The sequence below is a fragment of the Nomascus leucogenys genome, chromosome 4 (assembly GCF_006542625.1).
Source record: "Nomascus leucogenys isolate Asia chromosome 4, Asia_NLE_v1, whole genome shotgun sequence".
NCBI lineage: Eukaryota > Metazoa > Chordata > Mammalia > Primates > Hylobatidae > Nomascus > Nomascus leucogenys.
The window spans coordinates 38,553,523-38,570,963 of record NC_044384.1 but is presented as its reverse complement, the minus strand read 5'-3'; the positions used below and the strand labels follow the sequence as shown (position 1 = coordinate 38,570,963).

At 36.2% G+C, this 17,441-nt stretch overlaps 1 non-coding gene across 1 annotated transcript; it reads left to right on the top strand.

Moving 5' to 3' along the window:
- The first annotated feature begins 11,370 nt into the window (after positions 1-11,370).
- Positions 11,371-11,511, top strand: LOC115835030. The gene has a single exon (XR_004029984.1). It is a non-coding gene; the product is annotated as a U4 spliceosomal RNA (small nuclear RNA).
- The last annotated feature ends 5,930 nt before the right edge of the window (positions 11,512-17,441 follow it).

The window sequence follows — 17,441 nt, the reverse complement described above, 5'->3', positions numbered from 1 at the left end:
TTTAAGTGTAGGTGTGCATGACTTAATCCTTGCCTGGCATGGCCTTAGGTCCTGTTTATAATTTGGTCTCTTATGCCACAATGAATCTATCCTGTCAGAGTTATAACCTCTATTTTTTTTTTTTTTTTTTTTTTTTTTTTTTTGAGATGGAGTCTCAATCTGTCTCCCAGGCTGGAGTGCAGTAGCGCGATCTCGGCTCACTGCAAGCTCCGTCTCCCGGGTTCACGCCATTCTCCTGCCTCAGCCTCCCCAGTAGCCGGGACTACAGGCGCCCGCCAACACGCCCGGCTAATTTGTTGTATTTTTAGTAGAGACGGGGTTTCACGGTGTTAGCCAGGATGGTCTCGATCTCCTGACCTTGTTATCCGCCCGCCGTGGCCTCCCAAAGTGCTGGGATTACAGGCATGAGCCACCGCGCCTAACCATGATCTCTATTTTAATATTAATGTTGATCAGTTGTTGTGTCTAAATCTAAAAGAGAGGGATATAATGAAGTATGTCTGAACTCCCTTCCAGTCATGGCTGGGAACTCAGTTTTCAGGTTTTTCTGGGGTTCCCTTTGCCAAGAGAGGGATCTGTTCAGTTGGTGGGAGGCTTAGGATTTTATTTTAAGTTTACACCAGATATGCCCATGATGTATGCTATTATTTTTAAAAAGTATGACTTTACATCCTCCTGTCCAGTCACAATGTTCTTTCTTCATTTTTCAATTACTTGATCAGACTTAATTTCACATGTACTTAATTGACAGATACTGTCATTATAGATACATACATAAGAAGGTTATGATTAGAAGAGATATCCAAAGCATTTATTTGGTTGAACATTATACATATCACGTTCTTAATAATTTATTGTTAAATTAATAAATTCTTTACTGCAGAATAGGAAAGTTACAGAGTTTCAGAAACAAGAAATATGTAATCTAATCATAGCCAAATTTGCTCCAATCTCACAGCACTGCATAATCAGTTCAGTATGCACAAAAATAATCCATTATTTCTTTCATCCCAGAGCAGAATAATTTATGTTGGGATGGGTGATGGATGCTAGTGAAAAAGAAGGTAATCCACATAGTTCTTGGGAATGACCAGAAAAATCCAAATGCAGAGAATCCAGAGGTAAAAATAATAGTAACATGAAGAATAGCAAAGACTTCAAGTTTCCAGTCTTGTATGTTGTTTCAGAAAAACTCTCACACCATGTTTTTCCTCTGCTCTTCTATTAGCACAACAATCAACACAGAAGACTTCTGTGACCCCAAAACATGTGGGGACTTCTCCCCACCAGCAAACAAACAATCAATTCTGCAACAGACATCAGCTGGGTGCCCTCCAATTCAATTCTGACACTAACTTCCTAAAGATAGTATCAGATCCCACAGGCTGAGGGCTCAGTCCCCAAGACTAACCCACTTAGACATCAGTCACCAGTCCAGGCCTTTGGAACTTCTGACCAACCAGCTTCAAGTGGTGGTTCCCACAACTTCTACTTTGGGTTTGATTAGTTTACTGGAGTGGCTCACAGAACTTTAGGAAACTGGAAACATTTAGGTTTGCCAGTTTATTATAAAGGATGTTACAAAGAATACAGATAAACAGATGCATAGGGTGAGGTACTGGGGAAAGGTGCAGAGTTTCCATGCCCTTCCTGGCTATAACACTCTCCAGGAACCTCCATGTGTTCAACTATTCAGAAGTTCTCTGAACCCTGTCCTGTAGGGGTTTTATGGAAACTTCATGACATCAGCATTCCTTACTTACCGCAGGGTATGAGGCGGGACCCTTTCTGGAATGAGGGTCTTATGACCCACAGTCAGAAAGGCAGAGAAAGATTAGAGTCCTGCCTTGGGATAAGTAAAAGGAGGGCAGGAGAAAGTCACAGAGATTTTTTTCCTGAGATCTGCTTCTGAGTCCTGACATATCTAACATTATAACAAAAGACAGTAACAAGGATTATGGGAGTTCTGAGGCAGGAAGCTTGGACAAAAATCTACATATATAAATTTGTGGGATACAGCAAAAGCAGTGCTTAGAGAGAAATTTAAAACATGATTACATGTATTAAAAAATAAGAAAAATCTGGCCGGGCATGGTGGTTCATGCCTGTAATCCCAGCACTTTGGGAGGCCGAGGCAGGCAGATCACCTGAGGTCAGGAGTTCAAGACCAGCCTGATCAACATGGTGAAACCCCATCTCTACTAAAAATACAAAAATTAGCCAGGCATGGTGGCATGCGACTGTAGTCCCAGCTCCTCAGGAGGCTGAGACAGGAGAATTGCTTGAACCCGGGAGGCAGAGATTGCAGTGAGCCAAGATTGGGCCACTGCACTCCAGCCTGGGTGACAGAGCGAGACTCTGTCTCAAAAAAAAAAAAAAAGAAAGAAAGAAAAGAAAGATCTAATACTAGTAATCTGTTTCCACTTTAGAACACTATAAAAAAGAGCAAATAATATGCAAAGTAAGAAGAATCAAAGATATCATAAAAATAGAGCACAAATTAAAGGAATTTAAAATAGAAAATTGATTTTATAAAATCAGTTAAACCAAAAGCCAATTTTCTAAAAGGATCAATAAAATTGATAAGCCTCTAGCCAGAGTGGCTAAGACACAAAGAGGAGAAACACAAATTGCTAATATCAGCAGTGAAAGAGGGGACATCACTACAGATCACATGGACATTAAAAGGAAAATAAATGAAGATTATGAACAAACCTGTGCCCACACGTTTGATAACCTTGATGAAATGGACCAATTCCTTAAAAGGTCTAATCTTTTAAAACTTACACAAGAAGAAATAGAAAATATGAATAGGACTATATCTATTTTTAAGTTAATAATAACCTCATAAAAATAAAGCATCAGGCTCAGCTAAGGAATAAATTATATTAATTCTCTCCCAGAAGATAGAAACAGAGGACATACTTCCTAACTCATTCTATGAGGCCAGCATGGCTCTAAAGCCAAAGCCAGACAAAAAGATTATAAGAAAAAACAAACAAAACTACAGATCTATATATCTCAAAAACATTGGTGCAAAAATCCTCAACAAAATATTAGCAAATGAAATTCAACAATGTGTAAAGTGATTTACACACTATGACCAAGTGGGATTTATCTCAAGTGTTTAAGTCTGGTTCAATGTTTGACAATTAATTAATGTAATCACCTGGTTAAAGAAAGAAAATTACATGATCTTATCAATAGACGCAGGAAAAAGCATTTGACAAAATCTAACACCACCCATTCTTAAAACAAAATATCTCTCAGAAAACTAGCAATACAGGGAAATATCCTCAACTTGGTAAAGAACATTTTAAAAAATCATAGTTAATAATGAGAAGTTTGAAGCTTTCTCACTACCATCGAGAGAACAGCAAGTATAATACCTCTCACCAGTGCTTTTCGACTTGATATCAAAAATACTAGCTAATGCAATAAGACAGAAAAAAAGAAGAAAGAAAGAAAGAAAGAAAGAAAGAAAGAAAGAGAAAGAAAGGAGAGAGAGAAAAGAGAGAAAGAAAGAAAAGAAAGGAAGAAAGAAGAAAAGAAAGAAAGAAAGAAAAAGAAAGAAAGAAAGAAAGAAAGAAAAAAAGAAAGAAAGAAAGAAAGAAAGAAAGAAAGAAAGAAAGAAAGAAAGAAAAGAAAGAAAGAAGGAAGGAAGGAAGGAAGGAAGGAAGGAAGGAAGGAAGGAAGGAAGGAAGGAAATACAGATTGGGAAGGAAGAAATAAAATTGTGTTTGTTCACACATGGCATGATTGTGTAGAAAATCCAAAAGAATCAACAAAAAAGCCTCCTGAGATTAACAAATAATTACAGCAAGTTTGCTGGAAATGAAGTTCGTATACAAAATTGAATTACTTTTCCATATATCCACAATCAACAAATGAAATTTGAAATTAAAAACACATTATCATTTATATTAGCATCCTCAAAATGTAATATTTCTGAATAAATTTAACAAATATGTATATAATTTATATGAGGAGAACTACAAAATTCTGAAGAAATATGTCAAAGACTAAATAAATGGAAAGATATCTCAGGTTCATGGGTAGAAAGACTCAATATTGTTGAAATGTTAATTCTTCACAACTTAATCTATAGATTCAATGTAATTACAATCAAAAATGAAAGTAAGTTTTGTGTGTGTTTGTGTGAATCTTGACAAACTGATTTTAAAGTTCATGTGCAGAGGAAAATGACCCAGAATAGCCACCACAATGTTGAGGGAGAACAAAGTGAGAAGACAGCACTACCCAACTTCAAGACTCGCTGAAAAGCTACAGTAATCAAGACAGTGAGGTATTGGTAAGAGATAAAAAAACAGGTCAATGAAACAGCATAGTGTACTCAGACATAACCCACATAATATACTCAACTGATCTTTGACAAAGGTGCAAGTTCAAGACAATGGAGCAAAGATAGTCTTTTCAATAAATGGTGGTAAGAAAACTAGGTATAACACGCAAAAATAAAATGTAAATCTAGATATGGACGTTATGATCTTCACAAAAATTAATTCAAAATGAACTTTAGAGCTCAATTTAAAATGTAAAATTATAAAACTCCTAGGAGGTAACATCAGAGAAAAACTAGGTGACCTTGGTTTGGTGTTAACTGTTTAGAAACAACACCAAAAGTATGACCCATGAAAGAAAGAATTGATAAGCTGGGCTTCACTAAAATTAAATACTTCTGTTTTGAGAAAGGCACTATCAAGATCATTGGATGACAAGCAATAGATTGAAAGAAAATATCTGCAAAAGATAGATCTGATAAAGGCGAGTCATTTAAAATATGCAAATATCTTTGAAAATTCAACCGTAAGAACCCAAAAAACCTAGTTAAAAATTGGGCAAAATGTCTGAACAGGCACCCTACCAAGAAGATATAGATAAGGTAAATGATCATATGAAAAGATATTCAACATCTTATGTCATTAGGGAATTGCAAACTCAAACAACAGTGAGATGCTGCCACACACCAATTAGAATGGCCAAAATTCAAAACACAGCACAAAATACTGGCCAGGGTGTGATGAAACAGAAACTTACTCATCTTTGGTAGAAATGCAAAATGGCATAGCCACTTTGGAAGACAGTTTGATAGTTTCTTTAAAAAGTAAACATGTTCTTACCATACATATGATCTTGCAATCATGCCACTTGGCATTTACCCAAAGGAGCTGAAAACTATATCCACACAAAATCCTGTATATGGATGTTTATGGCAACTTTATTTACAATTGCCAAAAGTTTGAAGCAACCAAGATGTCCTTTAGTAGATTGATACATAAACTGTGGTACATCCAGACAATGAAATATTGTATTTTTCCATTTTCACACTGCTGATAAAGACATACCCAAGACTGCATAATTTATACAGGAAAAGGGTTTAATGGACTTACACTTCCATGTGGCTGGGGAGGCCTCACAATCATGGAAGAAGTCAAGGAGGAGCAAGTCATATCTTACATAGATGGCAGCAGGCAAAGAGAGCTTGTGCAGGGAAAATTCCATTTTTAAAACCATAAAATCTCATGAGACTTATTCCCTGTCACAAGAACAGCACAGGAAAGACCTGCCCCCATGATTCAATTACCTCCTACCAAGTTCCTCCTATGACATGTGGGAACTGTGGGAGTTACAATTCAAGATGAGATTCGGGTGGGGACACAGACAAACCTTATCAAATATTATTTAGCACTAAAAAAAACTGTAAAGCTATAAAAATATATGGACAAAACTTAAATGTATATTATTAACTGAAAGAAGACAATCTTAAAAAAAGACATACTGTATAATTCCAAATATATGGTATTCTGGAAAAGTCAAAATGTGGAGATAATACAATTAAAGTGGCTGAGAATGGTGGCTCACGTCTGTCATAGTAGTACTTGTCAGGCTTAGATGGCATCATCACTTAAGGCCAAGAGTTTGAGGCTAGCCTGGGCATCACAGCAAGATCCCATCCTTACAAGAAAAATTTTTAAAAGTTACCTAGACATGGTGGCACATGATTGTAGTCATAGCTACTTGGGAGGCTGGGGCAAGAAGATTGCTTGAGCCCAGGAATTTCAGGCTGCAGTGACCTATGCTAATGCCACTGTTCTGCCTGAGTGACAGAGTGAGATTCTGTCTCTTGAAAACAAACAAAAAGATTGAAGGGATGAATAGGTAGAGCACAGACAAGTCTTAGGTCAGTCTGTATTCTATATGATACTATAATAATGGATGTATGTCATCACACATTTATTTATATCCACAGAATGTAAAACACCAGGAGTAAATTCTATTTTAAACTCTGGGCGTTTTGTGATAATGATGCGTTAATGAAAGTTCATCAGTGATGTAACAAATACACTACTGTCATGTGGAATGTTGATACTGGGGGAGTTTGTCATGTGTGAGGACAGCAGGTGTATGAAAACTCCCTGCACTTTCTGCTTAATTTTCCTGTGAACCTAAAACTTCTCTATATAATACAGCTTATTAATTAAAAAAGAAAACTCTGTTACAGCAAAATTGAGTAACAGCACCATATTTATCCTCCTGCCCCCCTTCCCCCCAAAATTAACAAAATATAGAAAACAATGACTCTGAGAACAGTGAACATTAGGCAATGTGGACATTGTTTCCTGAGAGATGAAAAAATAATAATATGTAACAAATGATTTCCCCAGCTTACTGCTCACATAGTTTCTAAGCCATGATGCAAAAGCAGGGTAAGTTCATGGCAATTTTGACAGGATTTGCTTATGTCACCCCAAATCTCTCAAGTTTTGTCAGTATTCCAGTTCAGCCAGGGAAAGAATGGCTGAGTAAACAAGAAGCTTTGTTACTTCTTTCAGTGTGGGTTTCTATACCTCAAAATACCTCAGTAAATCTCAAGTAGAATAAATTGAAATAGGATAAACACAAATAATTTTAACACATTATAGTTAAGTTGAATGCCACAGACAAAGGAAATATTTTGAAAGCAACAAGATGAAAACAACATATATGCAGAGGTACAATATCATTAATGACTGTTTTTATGCCAGAAATAATATAGGCCAGAAACCAATGCAATGACAAATTAAGGGTTTGAATGAAATGTCAGCCAAGTATTCTATATTCAGCAAAGCTACTTAAAAGTAAGATGAAATGGACCACCACGGTGCTCACGCCTGTAATCCCAGTGCTTTGGGAGGCCGAGGAGGGCAGATCATGAGGTCAAGAGATAGAGACCATCCTGGACAACATGGTGACATCCTGTCTCTACTAAAAATACAAAAATTAGCTGGGCGTGGTGGCGCGTGCCTGTAGTCCCAGCTATTCAGGAGGCTGAGGGAGGAGAACCTCTTGAACCCAGGAGGTGGAGGTTGCAGTGAGCAGAGATTGCACCACTACACTCCAGCCTGGTGACAGACCGAGACACCGTCTCAAAAAAAAATATATATATATATATATAATAAAAATAAGATGAAATACAGACATCCTCAGATGAACAAAGACTCGAGTAATTCATGGCTAGCAGGCATGACTTAAAGGAAAAACTAACGGAAACCCTATAGGCCGAAGGAACGTAACACTAGACAGTAACTCTAACTCTAATTCAAGAGGGAATGTGCAGGAAGCCATAAACAGTAAACATAATCATCTATATTATGTAATTTAATAAAAAATACATTGCTTTAAAATCCTTTTATTAAAAATATTATTGTGTAAACATAATTATTATAGTGTTGGATTTATAACATTTGGTGAAATAATAGCACGAAGTAAAGAGAAGAAGAAAAGGGTATGTACGTAAATAAAGATACTATATTTTACTGGAATTAAGTTGGTACTATTCTTAAATAGATTATGATTAGATGAGATGCATACTGTAATTATTGTAGCAATCACTAAGAAATACTATTAACACAAACAACAGAGGAATTAAAATGATAGATTAGAAAAAGCATTTATATATCACACAATATAATAGTAAATGAGAAACAGAGGAATATATATAAAATGAGCCTGGTTGCAGTGGCTCACACCTGTAATCTCAGCACTTTGGAAGGCCAAGGTAGGAGGAAGGCTTGAGCTCAGGAGTTCAAGACCAGCCTGAGCAACATAGCGAGACTCCCATCTCTACAAAAAGTAGAAATTTGGCAAGGCATCATGATAGGCACCTGTAGTCCCAGCTACTCATGAAGCTAAGGCAAGAGGATTTCTTGAGCCTCTGAGGCCAAGGCTACAGTTAGCTGTGATCACACCACTGCACTCCAGCTTTAGAAACACAGCAAGACTCTATAGCAATAAATAAATAAATAGAAAGCAAATAGAAAAATGACAGGCATAAATCCAACTGTAGGAATACTTAATTCATGAAAAGCAAATAAACCAAGCACAACACATAAAAGGAAAGGATTGTCAGATTTGATAGAAACAAGACCCAACTATACACTGTCTATAATAGACACACATTATATTCAAATACATAAATAAATAAAAAGCAAAATGATGTAAAAAAGGTAAAGCATGAAATCAGTAACTCTATGGCAGCTGAAGTAGCTGTATTAACATTATATAAAATAGACTTTAATACAAGAAACGCTATCAGAGAAGAAAAGCCATATTTCATAATGATAAAACATGCCAATTCATCATAAAGATGTAAGAGTTAAAAACATGTATACATTTAATCATAATGCCCCAAAATACCTGAAGCAAAAATGGACAGAACTGAAAAAAGAAATAGACAATTCAAAAATAATAGTTTGAAATTCAAACAACTGACTATCCATAATGACTAGACAGAAGATTAATAAGTATATAAAAGACTTGAGTAACACTATACACCAACAATACTTAGCAAATATCTGGAGAACAGTCCTCCTGACAGCAGAAGAATGCATATTCTTCTCAAGTACGAAGGAACAGTCTTCAGGATAGACTATTTTATGCCATAAAACAACCTCAATAAATATAAAATGATTGAAATCTTACAAAGTATATCTATCAACCATGATGGAATCAAATTAGAAATCAATAATGGAGAAATTTGGGGATATGAACAAAATGTAGAAATTAATCAACACCCTCTATATAGCCAATGAGTCAAAGAAGAAATCACAAGGAAAATTAGACTGAAATGAAAAATCAATAGATCCCAACATTTTGGAAGGCCAAGATGGGAGGATCACTTGAGTCTCAGAGTTTGAGACCAGCCTGGGTAACATAGTGAGAGCCAACAAAAAAATTAGCCAGGGATGGTGGTGAGTGTCAGTAGTTCCAGCTACTTGGGAGGCTGAGGTGGGAGGATCACTTGAGCCCAGAAGGTCAACATTGCAGTGAGCCTTGTTTGTACCACTGCACTCCAGCCTAGGTGAGAGTGAGACCCTGTTTCAAAAATAAATAACTAAATAAATAGTGAAAATAAAAATAAATGAAACCAAAGTTCACTCTAAAAAAAAAGTCAACAAAGTTGATAAATATGTAGCTAAATTAAACAAGAAAGTAAGAGAGGAAATCAAAATCAGAAAAGGAAGTAGGTAACATCACTTCCAAAATCTCCAAAATTTAAAAGTGTTTTGAAGGAATATGATGAACAACTTTATGAAAACAATCAAGATAATGTACACAAAATTTTATATTTTAATTCCAATAGCAACCACTAGAAAAAAATAACTCAAAACAATAATTTAAAAATCAACAGAAGATGGCCGGGTATGGTGGCTCACGCCTATAATCCCAGCCCTTTGGGAGGCAGAGGCGGGCAGATCACGAGGTCAGGAGATCGAGACCATCCTGGCTAAAATGGAGAAACCCCGTCTCTACTAAAAATACAAAAAAAAAAAATTAGCCAGGCCCGGTGTGGGGCACCTGTAGTCCCAGCTACTCAGGAGGCTGAGGCAGGAGAATGGCGTGAACCCAGGAGGTGGAGCTTGCAGTGAGCCGAGATCGTGCCACTGCACTCCAGCCTGGGTGACAGAGCGAGACTCCGTCTCAAAAAAAAAAAAAAAAACAAGATTTAACATAATACGTTAATACGTTAAACAATATTTAACAAAAAGAAGGCAGTAAAAGGGAAATAGAACATTTCTTAAATGAGAAAAATAAAAACAAATTGTAAAATTACTAAAATTGGCTCCAGAAGAATTAGAAATTCTAAACAGAACTAAAACCAAAATAGTAATTAAGATTTTCCCACCACAGGCTGGGTGCGGTGACTCACGCCTGTAATCCCAGCACTTTGAGAGGCCGAGACAGGTGAATCACCTGAGGTCAGGAGTTGGACACCAGCCTGGCCAACATGGGGAAACCCTGCCTCTACTAAAAATATAAAAATTAGCCAGGCGTGGTGGCAGGTGCCTGTAGTCCCAGCTACTTGGGAGGCTGAGGCAGGAGAATTGGCAGGAGGCAGAGGTTGCAGTGAGCTGAAATCACACCATTTCACTCCAGCCTGGGTGACAAGAGCAAAAAACTCCATCTCAAAAAAAAAAAAGATTTTCCCACCACAAAAAGCTCAGGCTTATATGGCTTCATGAGAAAATTTAACAAACTCAGAAAATCTGTAGAGGAAGTAAGTCCTATCTCACTCTATGAAGCTAGCATTACCTGAAATGTAAGCCAGAGACATCAATCAATCAATCAATCAATAAAATGAAAGACCAATTTAGAGATGAAACACTCTCAACAAAAATTAGCAAACTAAATTCAGCAATATGCAAAAAGGATTTATACCATGAACTAGTTAGATTATTCCTGGAATGGACAGTTAGTTTAACATCCAAAAATCAATTAATGTAATACACTATATTAATAGAATAAAGAAAAAATGTGTGTCATCTTTAACAGACACACATAAATGAAAGCTGACAAAATCAAATACCCATTCATGACTTAAACTTGCAACAGACTGGGAAAATAATGGAACTTCCAGCTGATACAACAGACCTTTGGAAAACCTATTGTTGGCATTCTATTTATTGGAGGAAGACTGAATTATTTCCCACTGAGATCAGGAACAAAACCAGGATGTCTATTCTCCCTATGTTTATTCAAAATTTTTGTGGAGTTTGTTATAAGCCTAACAAAGCCAGAAAAATGGAACATACATTATCCAAACAGAAAATGAAGAAATAAAATTGTCTTTATTTGCTGTTGACATAATTGCCTGTGTGGAAAATCACACAGAATCTAATTTTTAAAAAGTACTATCACTAATATGTAATTTTGTCAACTTTTTAGAATAAAAGAATAGTAATAAAAAATCAATTATATTTCTGTATGACAGCAATGAGCAATTTGAAATAGAAAAATTTACAAAAATTGTGTTAACAATAGCATACACAATGTGTAAACATAGAAGAAAATCTGACAAAAGATGTGCTCAGCTTTGTGCAGTGGCAGTATTGTAGCCAATGAGGTTTACCTGAGGTGCGATTACTGCTAATTAAAAACTTTTCCCAGTACCCTGCTATGACAACTTGCAATGTAGTCAGCATTGGCCATGTTTGACTGTCTCCATGAAGACTAAGAAAAAAAATATGTGCAAGCATATAAACTAATAACTCTAATATAGTACTAAAGTAAATTAAAGAATACCTAAATAAATGGAGAAATATATACAATTTTCATGAATTGAAACATTCAATATTAGCTCATTGTCCTTTAATTATATTTTTGTAGATTCAATCCAATCTCAAACAAAATCCTAGCAGGCTTCATTTTTAGATACTAAAAAGTTGATTCTAAAATTGATATAAAAATGCAACAAATCTAGAATAATCAACACAACTTAGAATAACAAAATTGGAAGATTTATACATCTGACTTCAAGACTCAATATGAAGCTACAGCATTTAAGACCACGAATTGTTGGCAAGAAATAAAAAATAAATCATTAGAAAACGATAGGCTGTGAGCAGTGGCTGACACCTGTGAGCACTTTGGAGGCTGAGATGGGAGGATCACTTGGGGCCAGGAGTTTGAGATCAGCCTAGGAAACAAAGTGAGACTCCGTCTCTACAAAATATTTAAAAATTATCCAGGCATGATGGTGCATGCCTGTTGTCTCAGCTATGCAGGAGACTGAGGCAGGAGAATTGCTTGAGCCCGGGATGTCCAGGCTACAGTGAGCCATATTCATGACACAGCACTCCAGCCTGGGTGACAGAGTGAGATCCTGTCACAAAATAAAAAGAAAAGAGAAAATGATAAAGACTGTAAAAATACAATATATATGGCTACAATTGATTTGTTACAAAGATGCAAAGGCAATCCAGTGGAGAAATTATAGTGTTTTTAAAAAGTTGTTAGATCAATTTAATACCTGTACATAAAAATATAAACTTTTACCCATACCTGTCGCCACATTTTTTAAAAAAATTAACTAATAGGCCTAAACATAAGCTAAAAGTATAAAAGTTTTAGTTGAACACATAGGAGGAAAATTTTTGTGACTGTGGTTTAAGCAAAGAGTTCTTAGATAACAAAACCAAAGTCTGATTTACTTTAAAAAATTATAAATTAGACTTCACTAATATTAAGATCTTCTGTTCCTTGAAAGACAATGTTAAAAGAATAAAAAACCAAGACATTAGGGAATATTTGCACATCACATTTTTGATAAACAACTTGTATCCCGAATATATAATTTTCTAAATTCAATAATAAAAAAAAATTTAGCAACAGATTTTAACAGAAACGTATCAAATAAATACAGAGATGACAAATAAGCACATAACACATGTTCAATATCATTATTCATTAGAGAAATGTAAATGAAACCACAATTAGACACTGCCTCACACATTAAAAGGTCTTAAATTGACACTACTGATGACATCAAGTACTGCAAGGATTTAAATCAAGTGGAACCTTCATAAACTTCTGGGGGTTATGTAAACTGTTGTAACTACTTTGAAAAACAGTTCTGCAGTTTTGTAAAAACACTTAGCACATAACTCAGTTATCTGACTCCTATGTACTTACTAAACAGAAATGAAAGCCTATGTTTATAGAAAGACCTGAACATGAAATTTCATAGTAGCTTTATTTGTAATAGCCTCAAGGAAATCAACCCAAACGTCATACATAGGTAAATGGACAATAAAATTGTACTATATCTATATGCTAAAATGCTATTCAGAAACAAAAGGTATGAAGTCTTTTTTTTTCAGACAGAGTCTCGCTCTGTCGCCCAGGCTGGAGTGCAGTGGGGCGATCTCGGCTCACTGCAAACTCCGCCTCCCAGGTTCACGCCATTCTCCTGCCTCAGCCTCCCAAGGAGCTGGGACTACAGGCGCCCGCCACCACGCCTGTCTAATTTTTTGTATTTTTAGTAGAGACAGGGTTTCACTGTGTTAGCCAGGATGGTCTCGATCTCCTGACCTTGTGATCCGCCCGCCTCGGCCTCCCATGAAGTCTTAAGACATCTATAGACACTGGTGAATCTTAAACAGTGAGGCTAAGTGACAGAAACCCAAAAATAACAAAAAATACAGATTGCAAGATTCCATTTTATAAAAACATTAGAAAATGAAAACTAATTTATGTAAAGCAGACCAGTTGCTGTCTAGGGGTGGAGAGTTAGGAAGAGGTGGGAGGGAGGGACTATGAAGTGTCATAAGGAAACTTTTGGGAGTGGATATGTGCAGTGGCTCACACCTGTAATCCCAGCACTTTGGAAGGCCAAGGAGGGAGGATCACTTGAGGTCAGGAATTTGAGACCAGCCTGGCCAACAGGATAAAAACCCATCTCTACTAAAATTTCAAAAATTAGACAGGCGTGCTAGTGGGCACCTGTAGTCCTAGCTACTGGAGAGGTTGAGGCAGGAGAATCTCAAACATGAGAGGGAGAGTTGCAGTAAGCCAAAATTGTGCCACTGCACTCCAGCCTGGGCAAGAGAGTGAAGCTCCATCTCCAAAACTAAAAATAAAATAAAATAAAAATGAAACTTTCAGGCGTGATTGATATATTTGCTATCTTAATGTGTTGATAGTCTCACAGGTGTATACATACATAAGAACTTAACTTGTACATTTTAAATATGTGCAGTCCATTGTATGTCAATTATTCCTCCATATAAGTGTTTAAACACACACACACACACACAAAACAAGACAGAAGTAAATGTTTCATTCACACAATCTTCATGGACAAATCTTTGCTTCAAAGGTAGGAAAATCATGAAGTCAAAGAAAAAACACTGCGTTTCTGAGATAGTAATAGAGAAGTAATATGTGTATTCAATGTTCAATGTACAAATTATTGAAGTCTTTTTGTCCTTTTTTCATCTCTCCCAACTGTAATTGGAATAGATCTAGTTTACAATAAAATAAATTCAGTGAAGTTTTCCAAACAGCAATGAGAATGAGCACTGTGGCTCATCCAGAGCTCCAAAAAGCAACTGCTCTGTACTTAAGGAAATCTTGTTTTTCCTCAAAATTTTATTTGTCCTTGGGATTTTAATGACTTTTAAGAATGTTTTTCCTTGTACCTTTGGGCTTCAGTTTCTTCGTATGCAAAATCGAGTCATGAAGATATTTCCACACAGCCAAGATGTTATAGGATAATGAATTGCTTGATAACCCATTGTAATCTTTGGCAAAAGAACAAAGCATTATTATTGTTATTAAATATTATTAGCTGGAGTATGGTGTTGAACTGATAATTACTTCAAGTAACACTTCATAAAATGCTAACTGTAAAGTGTAGATAAATTTATGTATTCATTAATATCATACCTGCTATGAACAAATATTTTGGAAGATTGCCAACATCATTTCTTTCACAGTGTTAGTAAATTTTAATTTATATTCAAACCCATTGCCTCAGTTCCTCACATTCAACTCTCTTCAATACTAATTTAAGTTCTTTGAGTTGAATAAAACTAATTTATTTGCCTCTTTCATTATAAGGATAACAGCTTGCAATACAGCATTATGAGAAGATCCCCCACTTCCCTTGAAACACAAGTTTTATTGTTTTACATTATAATGTTTCCTAAGTAAAAAACTAGCTATAGAAATTAAGGAAGTCGGGAGTTAGAATTTGGGAAATTAAAACAATACTAATACATATTTAAATATGGTTATGTTAGCAGAACTGATCACACACACATTGTTGAATTTCTCAGAAATGCTTTTCATCAGAAATCAATTTTATTGTCATTTCAAAATACATGTCATGAACTCTGCAATCAAAACTGTAAGAGATCAACAACAGACAAGAGATGTGGTCCCTGCTATCAATCCATATAAATATTATTATACTCATATCCCTGTATATGATCCAGAGGTGAAGTGCATCATTTATCAGCTACTTAAGGAAAGCCCTGGTGCCTATTGGCCAGAGTAGGCTGTTCTGATCTCAAGGAAACTGCCCCTACTTCTTTTATTATGAAGAATTTCAATACTGCAGAAAAGTTAAAAGGCCAATATAATGAATACTTATATACTCTTCATCTGACCCCACTAATGGTTTACGTCTCACCGCATTTGTATGAAATCTCCTGCTCTGTTTCCATATTTACAAATCCATTTTAAAATAATTTGTACACATTTCTAAGGCTAATTATGTGTTCTGAACAAAAAGAGTTACTTTTGGCCATTGAGACCAAATTTTGTCACTGAGGGAAATAAGTCAAGTCCAGGCTGATGATGTATGGACATACCTAAAGAAACCAGGTAAAGAGACTGCTGTTTAGGCATGGAAAGTTTCCTTTGCTATCTGGATAAGCACCTAGTGTAGGGATGACTCCATAATTTATTCCCTGAACCAGGGCACTTCTGAGAGTAAAAGAAGGCAGTTTTAAGATGTACACCAGGACTGAAATCCCAGGTCTGCTGGGCCTTTTGGCCACCCCACCTTGAGTGCACAGTGTAGGAGCAGCTGCTGAGAAGTAATTTGGGCACTAACTTGGGTGCTTAATTTTCCTCTAACAGACACATTCCCAGATGACAACAGGGTACTCTTCCAGCTCATGAATCTGGGGCACAACTTCCAGTGTAGACTAACTTATTGGTCTTGAAAAAAAAAAGAGAATTTATTTCTTTACCTGAAAAAAATTCCATGCAATTAAAAGACAATTTATGTCAGCTGTAATCAAGGTGCTGTTCTGGGTCAGCTAGTCAATGCGTTGCACTCCCTGGCCAAACTCCACCACTGCTACCAAGTCTCCAAATAATTTGTCATGAGTTCTTTAGACAGTCACGTGAGAAATGATCAAAGGTCAGGTATCTGATCGCTGGACAGCACAGGACTCTTTATTCCTAAAGCAGACATCTCCAAGGGAAGTATTTATCCAAGTCCAGTTTTATTTTTCCATCTGAATGCAATTCTGCAAATCAAAATGACCACTTTCAACCACTGTATGATCTGTGTACACCCTGTAAGTCACCCCTCCTATAAGTAGCAAGCAAGTGTGGGCATGTAGTCTATTACCGGGAAAAACAAAATGCAACAATAATCAGAAAAGTTGGCAAACTCGAGTGGACTTTCATCAACATCAAGATATTTGTAGAAAAGACAGAGTAAAAAAGCATAAAAGATGTGGATGTTTTAAAATAATCTAAATCTCCAGAGACTCTGTCTCAAGTCAGTATGGACTCCTCTGGCTGTGCAAAGAAGTAACTGGCAAGCAAGAGTGCATGTAATCAGCAGGAAAACCATATCCTAATGACTGAATGTCCCCTCTTGGACCTCACAGAAAATCTCCTTTCCAGTTCTGGGCATTCCTTTAGCTACTACCCAGACCACATGGTCACTAGATCAAGGGGCCAGTGAATTTCATGCTCAGGTGCATGTAAGGAGAGAAAGAGCAGCTTTCCTAAGAAGGGAGGTAAAGCATTATTTAAAATAACAACAACAAAACAAACAAAATCATCTGGAATTAACTGATAAGATAACATGGTCTTTCATAAGAATCCATCTGTAACATATGACTGGGCTCTGATCTGCTCAGGGAGACATCAAGGAAGAGGTGTACATTGAGCTGTGATTTGACATGTGGATAAGATGGGAATGGGTATTGGGAATACCCATTCTTTCAAGGAAGGAATGAAACAATTGAAGATATGGAGGCTGAAAACTGATATAAGTCAATGTGTTAAGTAGATGCATAAATTTGTATATGTTATAGGTTTCAAAGCACTTTTATTTTTATCATTTTATTTAGTCATCTTAACCAATATTGGAGGCAAACTGGAAAATATTATCATTTCAAAATTATAGATGGGGAAATTTAAACAGAGAAAATTAACCTGCTTAAGTGTCTTTGGGTTTTAAATGACAGAGTTGAATCTAGTTGACACATATTTGAATGTATTATTCTTATGTGTTTTAAGAACACGTATGTTTAAGTTTACAGATAAACTGAAGTTCAGAGAATTCAGCACGTAAGTCATAGTCAATATTCAAACCAGGGGTCTCAGGTTCCATGTTCCAGATCTCTCACTAT